At 43.1% G+C, this 16,872-nt stretch overlaps 1 protein-coding gene across 1 annotated transcript in view; it reads right to left on the bottom strand.

Moving 5' to 3' along the window:
- snap25a (synaptosome associated protein 25a) overlaps positions 1-12,311 on the bottom strand; it is a 124,501-nt gene extending 112,190 nt beyond the window's left edge. Inside the window, exon 1 of the mRNA XM_041174622.1 lies at positions 12,228-12,311. The gene's annotated coding sequence lies outside the window, so the exon portion shown is untranslated. The remainder of the gene's footprint in view (positions 1-12,227) is intronic.
- Between the last annotated feature and the right edge of the window lie 4,561 nt (positions 12,312-16,872).

The raw sequence follows: 16,872 nt of genomic DNA, 5'->3' as shown, positions 1-16,872 counted from the left end.
AGTACTTAGAGAATGCAATGGAAAATTCATGAGCTTTATCTCAATTTCAATTTTTCTATGCTTAAAAAAAATCAACTTTAGACATATATGCCCAAGGTCAGTGAAGATCTGCATTCCAGACTTTTCTTTTCTGGAAAACAATTAAACACAATTTTTTGTGGCAATTTAGCTGGGCAGAAATTTAGTGGATTGTTGTTGGGGAGAGTGGGAGGGGCCGAACCTGGGCAAAAAAGATTTTGCACAATATGGTTGCTTCATAAAGTAGAATGAAATGACTTGAGGGAAAGTAGCCCCAAGAATTTACCATTGAATAAAGAAAAACAAAATTGACAGTGATGGCAATCAAGCTGTGGACAGGATAAACATAGTGGATGCAAAACAAAATTATAAATATCCCTTATTAAAAGAAATTGAGACTTGCAACTGGTAAGGGGAGAGGTCTATTGTCATTTGTCCACCAGCCTGAATATTTTCTGGAGAGTGAGATTGCTAATATTTTTTCTTTTCCATTTTTATTCATCAGTTTTGCCACTTCTTATTTTCTTAAAGTGTTCGAATCTATGCTGCGATACAGTTCCATGGGTGGGCATTGGGCACCATCTGGCAACTCATTTAAGTTACCGTTATTCACATATGCGCCAAGACAAAGAAAGTTGGCGGGCTATGTTACTGTGGGGACATCAAACCCAGGCACAGCCCTGTTCTCAACCAATGCAAAACAGCATCAATTCACCAGATCAACTTGCTGCATTGTCATTGTGTACTTAAAAATAAATAAACTAAAAAAAATGTCTTTGGCCGGAGATTGGTTGAACCCCCAAAGGAATGGCATCAACACCTAAGCACCGGTCATTACACTATTTCTGAAGGGTTTCCACTGATGTTTCACCAAAGTTATGTCGGGTATTTTTGGGAGCGAATCCACAAAGCCTTCTGCTTTCTACAAAGCTATTACAGAAAATGTAGCTCCCTGCGAAGGAAATGATTTACATTGTGATTATCATCAAAATGGTTGAATCGATGCATTATATTCAACAAGCCTTCCTGAGGTGAAAGCATATATGCAAATAGCATCTTTATCAGACAAACATTATCAGACGTAGGTAACGAGTCAGAATTCATATCCTCACACATCTCATACCCAAGGGTTGGCCAACAGTGAATGCCAATCATCATAGCACAAAACATTTATAGCTGAAGTGCAGAGATTTATACCAACTGTAAAATACCACAGCTTATAGAAGGAGTACATACAAAGCTTTCTCACAAATCCTCCAGACCAAAACTGGAAGGTCAAATATATTAAGGTGTTTTTGCACTGCAATGAACCTTTCCACTGTTATGCTACAAAGGATGTGACTGACTGAAAAGAAAAAGCTCCAAGATGTTAATGAGGATCTCAAGTAATACTATGAATCATAAGTAAATCAGCATTCTTGATTCACGTCCACAGAGTTTGAGAATTTCCAACACCCGCAGGGTAAATGCAACTGTATAATTTTCTCCATCGCAAAACAACTAAGGAACAATAAAACAAAGGAGTGGCCAGCTTTTAACTTTCTACCCTTCCATAATTTTCCCAATCAATGGATTCCCCCAACTGGGATGTTGCACAATGTATAGAATGTTTTAGCTCTACATTGAAACTTGTTGAACTTACACAACGCCAAGACACACATCAAAGTACACATATCACACACATATACAGATAAGGGCTGATTCAGCCATGCCATCAGATTAAAACTCTACTGAATCTGCAGTGAGGCCCAAGCTGCACACTGACAGAGTAATGAGTATGTTATTTAAATATGCCACTTATGTGATTTAGACCTTGTGTAGGGAATGATATGCAGATGATCTTGCAGGATACAGGTAGTATGTAATCGACAAAGGTCTTCTTAAAAGAATTATAGGTTGCAGCTACTTAAAGACTGTACCTGGGCATAAAATATGTCGGAACCTTTTTATAGGTTGAATAATGATTCAAATAAGTTTTCATGTTTTGCAAAATTGTATGAGGCACAGAAATAGCAATCAAGTGAAAGCACTGAAAACCCAACGTAGAAGTGAGAACAGGGCAAGTGGAGCATTAGTGCCGCTCCCATCCTTGTTTGATGTCTGATGAAGTGGGCAGGCTGTTGGGTGGGTAGAGTTGTTTTCTTTGGGAGTCCAGTGTACTCTACCCAAAGGATGCCAGTGCACCATCTTTGGCAAAAGACAGGAGCCAGGCTCAAAGATATCTGCGGGTCATGAGTGCAGATGTGGAAAAGGACAGTAGACTTTAAGGTAAGATTCACCAACAGTACCATGTACCAGGTAGGCAACTCAAGAGTTGATGCCACAAAGCATTGCTTGTCAGCTGGTCGCATGTTTACCACCCCTGCCTCCCACCATCCGCCCACTCTTTCGAGGCCCCTAAATAATCTTACAGCTCTGGCATCATATTTCATGTATTTTCATAATTCTGTAGGGCACAAAATCAAGGTGCAATGTGTAAGTGAAAGATTCATCACATTCACATTCCTCAGTATCATTCCTGTGTTTCATGTTGGCTGCAACCATCCATGCTGCAGATGGCAAAATGCCACCCTGCTGATCCACAGTAAATTGAGGCAGTTGTTTTCAATTATGAGTGGGGAAATATGCTAAGTTTCCGCAAATATACTCTCCAGCTTGCTGGCCTTCTTGGCACACCTTCTTCCATTGTTCACCTCAAGCAGGCGGGAGCCTCGTAAATTTGTGGGGTCCAAATACGTCAGTGGATCCGTGATGCACTTGTAAACAGGACCTGCAGCTTAACTACCGCCTGTCTGGCAGAAATGGGTCTGGCAACAAGTCAGGTATGTCAGGAACTTTCCGTTTTGGCTACAGGAGAGGTAGGAATACTCTGTGAGCACCACAAGGTAAGTCCCAGCCTCCTTTGGCCTGGACTCATTCCCCTGAGACCCTCCTTAAACCTCTTCCCTGCAACTTACATGGAAACAAAGGGCTACCTTTGCTACATTTTATGATGATAACCACTCTGCACTTTTGTCATGCCTGTTCCAGGTGGGAAGTGGACTGACAGCATTTAAACAAGGCCTGGGAATTAAAATGCCCTGAGCCACAAATTTAGGACAGTGACTGCATTCCACATTCATCTCACCCGGTTATCTGCTTTTTCTGCAGATCAGTGAAGTTCAGAATCTAGGATGAACAAATCCAATGGACAAAACAAAAACAAAAGTACCATAAGACATAGGAGCAGAAATTAGGCCACTCAGCCCATCAAGTCTGCTCCACCATTCAATCATGGCTGATAAGTTTCTCAACCCCATTCTCCCGCCTTCTCCCCGTAACCTTTGATCCCCTTACCAATCAAGAATCTATCTATCTCAGTCTTAAATACGTTCAATGACCTGACCTCCACAGCCTTCTGTGGCAATGAATTCCATAGATTCACCACTCTCTGGCTAAAGAAGTTTCTCCTCATCTTTGTTCTAAAAGGTCTTCCCTTTACTCTGAGACTGTGCCCTCGGGTCTTAGACTCTCCTACTAATGGAAACATCTTCCCCACGTCCACTCTATCCAGGCCTTTCAGTATTCTGTAAGTTTCAATCACATACCCCCTCATTCTTCTAAACTCCATTGAGTATAGACCCAGAGTCCTCAAACGTTCCTCATATGTTAAGTCTTTCATTCCTGGGATTGTTCTCGTGAACCTCCTCTGGACCCTCTCCAGGGCCAGAACATCTTTCCTGAGGTACAGGGCCCAAAATTGCTCACAATATTCTAAATGTGGTCTGACCAGAGCCTTATAAAGCCTCAGCAGCACATCCCTGCTTTTATATTCTAGTCCTCTCGAAATAAATGCCAACATTGCATTTGCCTTCCTAACTACCGACCCAACCTGCAAGTTAACCTTAAGAGAATCCTGGACTAGGACTCCCAAGTCCCTTTGCATTCCAGATTTCTGAATTCTCTCCCCATTTAGAAAATAGTCTATGCCTCTATTCTTCCTACCAAAGTGCATGACCTCACACCTGGAAAAACTCAGCAGGTCTGGCAGCATCTGCAGAGAGGAGCACAGTTAACGTTTTGTGTCCGTATGACTCTTCAGCAGAACTAAGGAAAAATAGAAAAGAAGTGAAATATAAGCTGGTTTACCGCACCACCCCCCCCAACCCCCCAACTTAAACAAGCTTATATTTCACCTCTTTTCTATTTTTCCTTAGTTCTGTTGAAGAGTCATACGGACACGAAACGTTACCTGTGCTCCTCTCTGCAGATGCTGCCAGACCTGCTGAGTTTTTCCAGGTATTTTTGTTTTTGCTTTGGATTTCCAGCATCCGCAGTTTTTTGCTTTTATATCCAATAGGCATCTCAGCTGCAAGAATATAAACATTTCGTGCGACTTCACTTCAATGTTTCCAAAACTAGCCTAAAAGGCACATCCTTTTAAAAAAGAAATACCTTAACAATTCAATCAAATTATTTTCTATTTATTTAATTAATTGCAAGATCAATCAATTTTATTTGCAGTCCAGTTGCTTATATTGTTGCCATCACAAAAAGGACGTTATATAATCCTGAATTAGCAGAAGCATATCACTGTCATCCAAGCTTGAGAGAAGCTATTATACATTACTCATCCTGTTGGATAAATGATGTAATGATTTCCCTAGTCTTAGTCACAAGAGAAACATGATATACCAATCAGTCTTTGCTTAGTGATGAAGTCCCCCACCCAATGCCCATTCACTGCCATGCTTCTAAAGAGAAAAGTGGCAACAGGTCTACTAACTTTCTTGCATCAGGCTCATTCTTAGCATGGGCAGCCAGGTCAAGCACCAGTCTGGCATGCCAATAATATCAAGGAGGTGACAAAGTCAGATTGCTTCAAATTATAACATTTCTGAACCTAAAAAGGAGTTTGGGGTGCAACCCACTCAATATAAGTAAGATGGTTGCAAAATCATGTGGATAGTACAAAGACAACAGAATATGCAGCAGAATACACCTCAGCTTAAAGAAACATGTCTTTTAATGCACTACCTGCGCATAGGCAATAGAAGCAGAGTCTTTGAGTATTTTTGAAGTAGAGGTAGATAGATTCTTGATAAACAAGGGGGTGAAAGGTTATCGGGGGTAGGCAGGAATGTGGAGTTGAGGTTACAATCAGATCAGCCATGATCTTATTGAATGGCGGAGCAGGCTCGAGGGGCCAAGTGGCCTACTCCTGCTCCTAATTTTTATATCCGTATAGCTGAGAAGAGGTGGCAGAAATTCCGTGACCTTCTGTTTTGAACCCTGCTGAAGCACAGCTTACTGAAGAGGACTAAGATGAAATTTGCTTTAAAATTAGGGATAAGACTGACAAAAGATACTAAAGTAGAACTCCAACACTGAGACTCAGCACTGTCCCTGGAATAGCACACTTAAAACTTCTTGCCAATCTATGCAACCCCCGTTTACCATGATCCTTTGTTCTCCCATCTTGAACACAATTGAAACTAATACTCTCAGCTCGCTGTTAAAAAAAACCCTAAATAAAATGCATTTGGGAATTTTCAGCTCCATTCTGAGTGGACATGGGCTCATTCCCAAAAACCTGTCCATGATTTTGGACAAAAATGCAAGAAGCTGGTCATTTTACTTTAAGTAGCCTCAACAATCTCTGTTTCTCATTGAATGGAGCGGGCTTGAAGGGCTGAATGGCCTACTCCTGCTCCTATTTCTTATGTTATGAGAAATGAAAACTTTTGTACTAATATAAGAGTTCCCTTCCCGAATTGAGTCAATTTGGTGGGTACAATTGACATGGGTTTGTTGTGCACCAATCTGCGGTGCACCTGACCTGGGAACATCTGATATCAACATCGAACATTCAAAGTAGAAAACTGTTCACTTCCTCATCACTAACATTCTTCGCATTGAGAATAAAAACATTCTGGCAACATCAACGACTCACCCAAGGATGGAGTAGCCCATTACCATGGCACAGTGCCCCCAGGAAGGAGATAAGCATGGCACAGTGCCCCAGGAAGGATATGCCAAACTGTGGCTATGAGGCACACAAGGCAAATAAATTTCTCCCTGTCAGCTTGATAAAAATAACTAAATCTAAATTGGATATGTAGCAATTATGCACTGAGGCAAGTATTTTCTTCAGCACCTTTTGAAGAGCGTGTTTCTCAATAGCAGAGCTAATTTCTGTTAACATGTATGTTGGAAATGTAGTCAGTGTGAAACTGGTAACTGCATTCAGACAAAGCATAAGGATAACTTGTGTGAATGGAACATTCACAATGTTGGAATAGGGTTCAGCTTCAAACACATAGGACAGAGTGGAGGAAGCTTTACTCTGTGACTCACTGTGCTTCATGGTGATGCTGTGTGCAAAAAAGAGGTGTTCAATTTTCCAATACAGGCTGCTTGGATGAGAAATAAAAAATGCGGAGGAGGAAAAAAGCAGAGTTGACACCCAATACAAGTTCCGGTGCAAAGTTCTTGCTACTCTGAACACTCTGTGTGGTGGATACTGCCTCCTCCGAGCTCCACCTCTCTGCTGAACTCCTTTGTCCCTGTCGAGCTGCAAGTCTGTGAGCAGCCAGCAGTGCTGCTCCTGCTGCTCTTGTTCTGCTGCTGCTGATCATCTCGCTCCTAACCTGAGATCCAAAGTAAAACAGCACAAGCTGATCTGATAGATCAGAGCTTCAGAGTTCAGGCACAAAACCTCCAAAGTGTAGACTGTCCTTTAGGGAAAGAAATCTATCATCCTTACCTGGTCTGGTCCACATGTGACTCTCTAGACCCACAGCAATGTGGTTGACTCTGAAATGGCTTAGCAAACCACTCAATGCGAGGGAAATTAGGGATGGGCAACAAATGTTAGCTTTGCCAGTGATGCCCATATCCCACGAAAGAATTTTTTTCAAAAACAGCATCAGCACTCATTGCTGCACGGGATTCCCAGAATGCCCTCATTATTGGGAGGCTCACTTAGGCTCCAACATTCCACCCATCAGACAACCACACGCGAAACCCATAATATTTATGTGGCTCCAGAATTAAACAGAAATTTACTAATCCAACACTGTGTAACACACTCATGGGCATAACCGTGTGCAAATACAAATCTTTATTCTTCCTTTTCATAATATTTCTACATGATACAACTCCCGTGGCTTCAGCAGAAGGCTCATTCCCATGTTCTGACTGCTGAAATCCTCTTGGCTGACATCCTCTGGGTGTTGGAGCACACGAGGCCTCTGCCAATGGCTGCTTCACCAGTACAAGCACAGGCTCGGCACTCCGGACACAAGGTAGCATATGAGGCACTGACAGGATGAGAGCAATGAGTGAAAGGTGGAAGTGCCGCTTCCATGTCCCTTTTTACCCGCATTTTCTTGCTGGCAATGAGCTGGAGGACACTTTGCTGCACTGGGACAATAAATGGCCAAGGCTAGGGCATTGGTCATCCTATTTAACATGGCATTCATAGTGTGCAAGTCATTATGTGAACTTGTTTGATTACCATGTTTCATGCACATGCAAGTGACCTCACTTTCCATGGCGACATCATCACAAAGGCCTGTAACATCATGCCACTTATGCTTGAGATGAACTCTTCCAACATCTGCACAGTTAGTCTGGAATGCCTGTCAAGTGTATCACACACTCTTTGCTTTTGCTCTAGGATTATCCTGTTCATCGAGGTGAGCAGAGTTTGAAGCATCATATACCCTCTGACGAGGGCTCTTTACTGGTGTCCCTGCCTCCTCTCTCTGCTCTTGCTCACTTGTGATGTGTGAGTCACCAGGTGAAAATCCAACTATTTGCCTTATGAGTTCCAGAGAGGTGAGAGTGTCTGAGCTGGTACATGGTCTAAACGTGTCCTGTGATGGTGCACTCTCAGGGAGAGTTGACCACAACCGCCCCCCCCCACCCGCCGCCGCCGCCGCCGAGGAGCTGTCATCATCTTTCTGGACCACTTCCTGTGAGACACTTAAAGGCCCTGTGGGAGATTAAAGACATGAATTTGAATTGTCAAGGTGACAATGTTTTAAGTGATCATTATGCATATGATCATTCACTCACTGCTGACATCAAGTTAACATGAGTGATTATTGTATGCCATGAGGCTGTCTGATATTTAGTCCTGTCCCCATCTCCAATGACCAAGCTCACTAGGACTCCACAGATGTCCAGCACCTCCTCCTCAGTAGCTGTCAGTTGCGAGATGGCTGGAGAGCCACCTCATGTTCTGTACTTCTCTTGCAAGGAGGGAAAGAAGAGACATATTAATGACAGTAATTTTTTTAAAATTGATTCATGGGATGTGGGCGTTGCTGGCTAGGCCAGTATTTATTGCCCATCCTTCATTGTCCTTGAACTGGGCGGCTTGCTAGCCCACTTCAGAGGGCGGTTAAGAGTCAACCACTTTGCTGTAGGTCTGGGGTCACATGTAGGCCAGACCAGGTAAGGTTGGCAGATTTCCTTCCCTAAAGGATATTAGTGAACCAGATGGGTTTTTAACGACAATCTGCAATGGTTTCATGGACCTCATCAGACTTTTAATTCCAGGTTTTGTTATTGAATTCAAATTAACCAGGGTCTCTGGAATACTAGTCCAGTGACAATATCACTATGCCACCGCCTCCGCATGTCAATGGCAAGCATTGAATGGATGGATAAAGAACACTTGTTGATGGTGAGTGAGAGGCAAACCATTGCATGAGACTGAGGCTGTGTTTATGGTGTATGTACAGATGTGGATGTGAAGAAATGCCAAGACAGGAGAGGGCTGGATGTACCTGCAAGGTGAATGGATGTGCTGGGTAGGCTTAAGAAGGCAGATCAGGATGTTGTTAAATGTGCCACTGTGTCACCTTTTCTGCCTTGCTTGGATCATGCATGTTTGGCATTGAACCCACGAGTGTGACATCTCACCTCTGCTGCTGACCTCATGTGCAACCAGCTTGGTTTCACCTTCAGGCTTCTTCCTCTCATCAGTGGGGAAGAGTGTCTCCCTGCAGGCCCTTACAAACGCCAGCAGCATATCCAGAGAAGCATCACTAAAATGAGATGCAGCCTTTTACTGTCTGGACCCCAATTTACTGCCAATTCCTTGTTGTGCCCCCAACTCCAAACTCCATCAAATAGCATGATTGAAGTCTGCCTTCAAATGCTGGAGTTGGTACAGGGCGCCATCATGCCCAATCACATTAATTGGACAGGAAACCTGGAAATGATATGGTAATGCAGTCGTTGGGCTAAACAGCTAGTGACAGAAACAGTACACTTACTTCTGGGTTTCCCACAATTTACTGGACCCCCCGCAACCCCACCCATGCTCCCAGTGTGTTGCAAGATTAATATCCATTCAATTGTACAATCACAACTTTGTTCCTATGTTGTAAAGTCATTTATCAAATAAGCAAGAATGACATATTAATCATATTATGAAGGTGTATATTTTCTAATTTACCTTGCTGGAAATTTCCCAACAAAAAATGTTCAAACAAAGCCATTAATTTCACCAATATAATTTAACCAATTAAAATGACTAAATTCCTATTAGGAAACTCATAAATAGAGAACCAGTAATCTTTAAACAGTATTCTTAAAAATATTCAAAATAGGTATCTTTTCTCTCAATGTTATATTTTTCATCAGAAACTCTATCCCAATTATCTCCATCCCTTTCTCTTATTAGGAGGGCAATCTGGACATCACAACTGATGTTATCAATATCATTTCATTTCATTTCACAGTTGCCCTTTCAAGAGGAATCTTCATCCAGGTGCATCAACTCCATCAAAGTTCAGTTAGAACAGGAACCTTGAGTGTGGGAATCACTCAAACACAACTAGCTTGCAACACACAAAACTGTAATCACAAAGTAATCTCTTCATTATCATCCCACTAACAATAAGCAGCCAAATTGGATTATGAAATGCTACATATAAGGTGGAATTTTACCCCGCCCCCCCTCCAAAAAAAAATGAGTGAGTTTGGGTCTGATAGAATGTTAAAATATTAAAAATCTAAAGATCGACCCCATCCTGCCCACTTCCAGTTTGAACAGGAAACCAACACACTCCTAGGAAATGGACTGGCAATTTAAATATTATGAGGTGTATTTAACCACCACTATTTTAAATTTAACCATTGACTGGCCAAGCTTTCTGCACCTCTGAGAACCCAAAGTTTAAAGGGAGGCAAACCTACTGGATTCAGTTTACCTGTTTCACTCGGCCCCACGATAGGATACTGCCCAATTACAATCCCCTCCCCCTACCACTCCCTTACCACTGCCATCCTGCCCCCCAATCCTTCTAATCTTCTCCATAAGGCTTCCAATCTTCCCCAGTCCTGGCCTCCAATGTTGCCTGAGCCTCCAATCTGATCCCTTCTTCAGTGTCCAGTCTTTCTCTTGCTCCAACCTCTGATCTTGCTTCTGGCCAGCAATCTCCCCCTTGCCCCAGATCCCAATCTCTCCACTAGCCTGAAATATTATCACGGCTCTCCCCACCTCCTCAAAAAAACAACACCCACTCCCTCTCTCCATTCCCCATCTTTTCCCTGGTATTGAAAGTCTACCTTCAAACTGTAGCCTAGAAATGGAAACAGAAATGGAAATAAGCAGCGGGACCTGCAGGAAATCTGTTCCTTTGGCCTTCCCAGGGTTACAAAGCTTACCCAACCCCCTACCCACCAGATCCCTCTCTGCCTCCAAGTTAATATCCAGACTTCAAAACTCATTCCATAGAGCATTAAGAGTCTGCAACTACATTGTGATGGATGAGGTAGCAAAATTTTAAATAGATAAATATTGACATGATCATTGGGAATTGAAAATGCTGTCACCAGGAGTGACCAAACATTGCAGCAATGGGGTAGGGTGATTTCCAGGCAGGAAGTTTGTGTGCCATGCAACAGTTTTAAACACACAGTCATTCTTGGTTCTGGAATCCATCCAATACTTTCTTAATTTGATGCAACCTTTCACCAAGGCTTGTTCTCTGATACCTTTAAAATTGTCTCCAGTCCTTTAAAAAAGTGAAACCCTTTGCGTTGCCCCAAGTATCCAATGTATCCAACAACCAGCCTTTGATGGTAACATGACCATTCCGCTCCTGCATTTCATACACCGTCCCCACCACCCCGCCAACCCCGCCAACCCCCTCGGATTAACCGCATTTTCCTGGTTGACCCTAGCATCAGGAGCTATGGGCGTTGGATATACAGATTCCTAAATGAAGTTTCCAGTTCTAACTTCCTGAATCTATATTTTTTTATTGGCGACTGAACCTTCCCCAAACATTTCTGGAGGATAACAACCTCAGATGCCCCTGGAGACAGCACTGTATATAAAAAAACAACGCACTAATATAGAAAAACAGGGTGAAAACAAAAATATAGGAAAAAACCTAACACAAAAACCTCTTTCCTTGCACTTAGACCAAGCCACGTAGATATTTCCCCTCCGAGCCACGTGGAAGGATTTCATTTGACGTAATCCCGTGAAGATCAGTACGTGGATGTTCATGGAAGTTTTACAATCGTCAAATAAAAAAGCTAAATAGCCCAGAATAATACATCGGGCACTTACATAGAACAGGGCGACAATCGGAAATGCCTTTAAATTATTGCATTGCTTAGAACACAGAAATAAGTCCTTCGCTGTCAACACAATTGAATTGTGTAAGCAGTAGGTAATATAATAGACCCCAGCTATGGAAATAATCAGAACGTGTCCCTCTTCCAAATGCCATAATCAACAACTGGCTAGTGATTTACTGCCTCTCCTTTGTTGGAAAATCTTCTAGCTCCTTCCCTTGCAAAGTAGACCTTGGGCGTGTCTTTAGTAAACTAACAAGCTCCGAGAACGGGTTTTCTGAGGACACATTGTTGGAAACGCTCGACTGAGCGCTCCACGCCGCCCTGGCTCAGTTGACAAGCCAGCGCTGTCCACGGTGCTGAAATCTGTCGGCGGCAGCAGCTGCCCTTGGGGAGATAAAATCCTATATAAAAACACAGGGAAGGGCTGAGCGACTCCCCAGAAGTTCCCTGAACACGATACATGCAGATAATAATAATTTTTTTTAAATGATTTAAATAACTGGGCAATTTAACTAAAACATAACCATATGCACGAACATCTGCCAGGCGCTTGCTCGCTAGGGACCTTCCGCCGCAAGAGTGTCCCAGATGGGAGTACTGGATAGTTTGAATATTCTCACCTGGTCTAAAAGGAAGAATCAAAAAAAATGTGGATGGCAGCTCCCAACTTCTGTTTGCTTGGCCGGGTGTGATGGCTACAGGAGAGAGGGGAGTATCCGGCACACACTGCCGCTCCTTTGCTGGCGCTGCCGCTCTGTGTATGTGTGTGTAGCAAGTGCTAGCCTCTTCTCCCTCCCTCCCCACTCTCTCTCTCTTTCTTCAATGGCAACAGCTCTGGTCCCCATCGAGCATGTCCGCCTTTGACGTCAGCGCTTTATATAGACCTGGCTGAGGGACGAACATCAGACACTGGCTTTGAGTCATCAACAGCTGCTCTCAGGATTTCTCTCTTTCCCTTTGGCACAATTATCCCAGAGTGTCTGTTGCCACGATTCTGTCAGCCCCATCGCCACTTCGGAGCACCTTCACTTAAGATGGACTGCAACGGCTCAAGAAGGCGGCTCACCAATTTCTTAGGGTCAGTTAAGGATGGGCAATAAACGCTAACCTAGTATTAGCCAGCCACGCCCATTTCCCCATGAAAATAACAACGTGATTTAAATGCACTTAAGTTTTTTTTTAATATTCCCTGTGGATTCGTTTTTTTAGCGTACGATATCAATGCAGTTTGTCTGATATATTGAAATAACACTGTTGAGTTCTTCAATGCATTGCAGTTCTTATGAAGTTGGGTGTCCGGCGAGTCGGGCAGCATTGTTGTTTTGCTTCGCCATCAGAAAGGACTCAATAGGAATACCCCTACCGCCAGCTACTTATCTTAAAAGAAACATTTTGACCTTATGCATTAATTCAGCCAATTTGTCTAGAATTTGCTATAACGCATGAATTATTTACTGCATTTATCGCTTTCAAAAAAGAATTAATTTCGCTCTAGTGTCTGACTTGGGGTGGTTTTCTATGTTTTAAAACATCATATAGAAATGCAATTGTAATACTGTTTGCAAATTTACCCGCAGTGCGGGCGGCAATACTCAAGGGCTTTTAGGATCCCAGTGCCAGGCAATGCTCCAACTACAAATAGGGAATCAATTATGGCCAAAAAAGGCAGAAATTGCTAGAAATGCTCAGCAGGTCAGGCGGCATGTGTGGAGAGAGGAAGAGTTAACATTTCAAATCCGCCACCTTTCGCAAACATGAAACATGAACTCTGTTTCTGTCTCCACAGATGCTGCCTGACCTGCTGAGTATTTCCAGCATTTTATGCTTTTCATTGTCATTTCAGATTTTCAGCACCCGCCGTATGCTGCTTCCACACTCTAATCTTTTACACCATCTGTTCCAAAATGATCTGAATCCTGCTGAATTTTCTGTGATCTGATAGATATCGACATGTTAACTCCAATCCTCTGAAGGCCAGCGGCTGAGATCTCTCCGCTTACACTACATTTTTAATAATGCCATCAGGGTGTGAGGTCATCCAACGACGAAACTAAATCAAAGGTTTTTATTCTGCTTGTTATTGGCTCGACATTAAATCGAACGTCTTAATTCAACATCGTAAAATCCCTCTTAACGTGTTGGACACTCATGGCCAAGTTAGCTCGACCTCATGCAGAGTTGCGGGCTCGTTAATAATTCACCAATAACGTTAATGCGTGGACGGTTTGGAATTGGTATTCTCTCCACAGAGCGGGATAATGACTTTTTCAGGAAATGTGCAATACTCCATTTTTGGGAAGCGCACGACTTAATCAGACCTACAGTTTCTCCATTCTGAACAATTGTGAAATAATGTTTAAAAAACACACACACACACAAAGAGCCCTGGTTTTAACTCTTGTCTACCCCTCATGCACACAGTAAATCTGTGTCAATCCCAGCCGGCGAGACTTACTGGAAATCCCACATTTCAGCATCAGATAGGTTTGCACATCTGTCGGTGCTCATTAGGATTACACGGCGAAGGGTAAAATTGTGCAATAAGGGACATCGGAAGAAACGATTTAGAAATGATTTAAAAAATTGACAGATACTGCCGAGGGAAATAGACTCTGCAAATTAGGGGCAAACCTACATTAAACATTCCAGCTTCCGAGGCCAGCATTTTGAAGGATTTCAACTCACACCATGACACAAACGTAATTTTAAAGTAACAAGGCTCCTAAGATGTCAGGAGTAGCTTTATTGTAGAATATTGCTACCATTTCAATGCTACAAAGAGGACTATAATGTGCAAAGACTGCCGTTACTATCAAGTTAGCGGCATTATAAGGGTTAACTTTACACAATTAAACTAAATAAAATTTACTCGCTTTCCTACTTTTCATCTTGTTTTCCCTTCATCCCCGTTCTCTGCCTCTTTGAATTTCTGCTTTAACATTTATTTTATTTCTAACTTTCCTTTTTTACCTTAAGACTGAGACATGATTTCATTCTAGGCTGCCCAGGTCCCACAATTCTGTTTATTTATCGTTTTGACTATTAGAGTTCACTTTGTTAATTAATCTAGCAGAGAGATTGTTTTGGAAATAATCATATGGAAATACTTGCTGAAATTTAAAAAAAAAATCAATCGCAAAATACTAGAAAGTTATTTAAAGTGTTATACAGCTGCTTAGACTAGAAACATGATGGAACAGGAGTTGCCAACAATTATAACATCTCTATATATGTCAGTTTACCTGAAGACTTACTTGCCTGAGAGAGAAGAAAGATAACTACCAAAACAGCAACCCTCCCTGCCTCTGTACTGGCTTAAACAAAGCTAGGCTTAATTTTTTTAAAACCATTCATTCACTAAGTAGGTGGTGTTGGCGCAACCAGCATTTATTATCCATTATTAATTGGCCTTGAGAAGGTGGTGGTGAGCTGCTTTCTTGAACCACTGCAGTCCGTGTGGTGTCAGTACACCCACAGAGCTGTTGGGGAGGGAGTTCCAGGATTTTGACCCAGTGACAGTGAAGGAGCGGTGATATATTTCCAAGTCAGGATGGTGTGTGACTTGAATTGGGAACTTGCAGGTGGTGGTGTCCCCATGCACTTGCTTGTCCCTGTAGGTGGTAGAGACTGCGGGTTTGGGAGGTGCTGTCAAAGGAGCCTTGGTGAGTTGTTGCAGTGTGCATCTTATAGATGATACACACTGCTGCACATTGCAATAGTGGTAGAGGGAGTGAATGTTTAAGGTGGTGAATGGGATGCTGATCAAGTGGGCTGTTTTTTCCTAGATGGTGTTGAGCTCAAGTGTTGTACCAGCTGCATTCATCCAGCCATGTGGAGAATATTCCATCGCATTCTTGATTTGTCCCTTGCAGGTGGCAGACAGGCTTTGGGCCATCAGTAGGTGAATAGCATTGCAGAATTCCCAACTCTCATCTGCTCTTGTAGCCACAGTATTTATATGGCTGGTCCGGCTAGGTTTCTGGTCAATGGTGGCTTGTGGGATGCTGATGGTGGGGGATTCAGCAATGGTAATACCATTGAAAGTCAAAGGGAGACGGTCATTTTGTGGCACATATGTTACTCGCCACTTATCAACCCAAGCCTGAACATTGTCCAGGTGTTGCTTCATGCAGGCATGGATTGCTTCAGTATCAGAGCAATTGCAAATGGAATTGAACACTGTACGATAAGTGAGTATCCCACTTCTAATCTTATGGTGAAGGGAATGTCATTGCTGAAGCAGCTGAAAATGGTTGGGCCCAGGATACTGTCTTGATGGACTCCTGCAATGATGTCCTGGGCCTCACCCACAATCATCTTCCTTTGTGCTCAGTATGACTCCAGTCAGTGAAATCTAGCGTCTCTAACTTCAATCCAGTTCTGATGAAACTGCCATTGACCTGAAATGGTAAGTCTGTTTCTCTCTCCATATATAATGAGAATATGCAGCACATCCCGTTTTTATTTCAGATTTCCAGCATCGGCAGTGTTTTGCTTTCATTCTAAGGAACAAATTAAACTCTTGTCTGAAGCACCACCCGGTGGCCAGAGCCTGACACTGTGTGTGGACTTAAGTTCGATGAAGTAATTCAGTGACACAGAAGTAGGATTTTCGGGCTCACCAAGGTCGGGAACGAAGGTGGAGAGGGCCCAAAGATACTAATGCCAAGCAACGTGCCACTTTCCCAGCACCATTCCTGGCACTGGCCATCTTGGAGAGATGTCTTTGGGACCTGGGGCAGGCAGCCAATTGGGCTCAATAAGAGCCTTGTTAATGTTAAGTAGAGATGACTGCAATTTTCTAGTTGGCCTCCAGTTTCCTACCACAACAGCAGGGGGCGCTGGGAGTGGGGTGGTGGTGCGGTGTTTGCAGACCAACTGCCCGAGCCGGGCATCCAGCAGCAGGCCAGGATTTCAGCATTCCAGATAGGCGTACAGGCACCCCCCTACCTACCATGGGTGTAGATGCAGCCAAAAGTTGCCCTGTAGAACAAACTCCGCCCTGCCTTCTCCCCTTACAGAGGTAGGCTGGCTGTCTTTTCTATTTTTTTAATTACGTTTTTTATAAAGCTGCTGAAAGGGTGCCTTCACATTTAAGAACCTTCTCAGTTGTTTACCACTTACTGCAGCTGGCTACTGTCCTCTCAAGCTGGAAGGCTTCTGATTGGCCCTTCAGCTTCAAGAAATCGCCCCCGCCCCGCCTCTTAACTGGTCCGGGAACCAGTCTCCATGCAAATTCCCGATGTGCCTATTTCTCCCTGAAGG

This window comes from Carcharodon carcharias, chromosome 2 (assembly GCF_017639515.1).
Source record: "Carcharodon carcharias isolate sCarCar2 chromosome 2, sCarCar2.pri, whole genome shotgun sequence".
In the NCBI taxonomy this organism is placed as follows: Eukaryota; Metazoa; Chordata; class Chondrichthyes; order Lamniformes; family Lamnidae; genus Carcharodon; species Carcharodon carcharias.
The sequence above is the reverse complement of the archived record's forward strand: the minus strand, read 5'-3'. Positions and strand labels throughout refer to the sequence as shown.